Source organism: Eriocheir sinensis, chromosome 61 (assembly GCF_024679095.1).
Source record: "Eriocheir sinensis breed Jianghai 21 chromosome 61, ASM2467909v1, whole genome shotgun sequence".
In the NCBI taxonomy this organism is placed as follows: Eukaryota; Metazoa; Arthropoda; class Malacostraca; order Decapoda; family Varunidae; genus Eriocheir; species Eriocheir sinensis.
The window spans coordinates 11,281,832-11,282,901 of NC_066569.1; positions in this window are offsets into that span (position 1 = coordinate 11,281,832).

The window sequence follows — 1,070 nt, forward strand, 5'->3', positions numbered from 1 at the left end:
GGGACAGACTGAAGGGGTGACAGGCTAGGGTGGGACAGACTGAAGGGGTGACAGGCTGGGGTGGGACAGACTGAAGGGGTGACCGGCTGGGGTGGGGACAGACTGAAGGGGTGACAGGCTGGGGGTGGGACAGACTGAAGGGGTGACAGGCTGGGGGTGGGACAGACTGAAGGGGTGACAGGCTGGGGGTGGGACAGACTGAAGGGGTGACAGGCTAGGGTGGGGAGAGGGTGACAGGCTGGGGGTGGGACAGACTGTAGGGGTGACAGGCTGGGGTGAGGAGAGGGTGACAGGCTGGGGGTGGGACAGACTGGGGGTGAGGAGAGGGTGACAGGCTGGGGGTGGGACCGACTGGGGGTGAGGAGAGGGTGACAGGTTGGGGTGGGAGTCTCCTAGGTAGACTGACTGGGATGGTGACAGGCTGGGATGGGACAGACTGAAGGTGGTGACAGGCTGGGGTGGTAGACAGACTGGGTTGGTAGTCTGACTGGGATGGTAGACTGACTGGGGTGGTAGACTGACTGGGGTGGTAGACTGACTGGGATGGTAGACTGACTGGGATGGTAGACTGACTGGGGTGGTAGACTGACTGGGGTGGTAGACTGACTGGGATGGTAGACTGACTGGGATGGTAGACTGACTGGGGTGGTAGACTGACTGGGATGATAGACTGACTGGGATGGTAGACTGACTGGGATGGTAGACTGACTGGGGTGGTAGACTGACTAGGATGATAGACTGACTGGGATGGTAGACTGACTGAGGTGGTAGACTGACTGGGATGGTAGACTGACTGGGATGGTAGACTGACTGGGGTGGTAGACTGACTAGGATGGTAGACTGACTGGGATGGTAGACTGACTGGGATGGTAGACTGACTGGGATGGTAGACTGACTGGAATGGAAAGGGGGAGAGGCAGGGGGGAAGACAGACTGGGGTGAGGTGGGGGCAGACGTGGGGGGCGGAAGATGAAAGCTGGGGTGGTAAGTTTTGACTGGGGAGGTAACAGTCTGGGGGGGGGGAGGCTTACTGGGGTGGTAGAATGTAACTAGGGTGAAAAATGACGGTT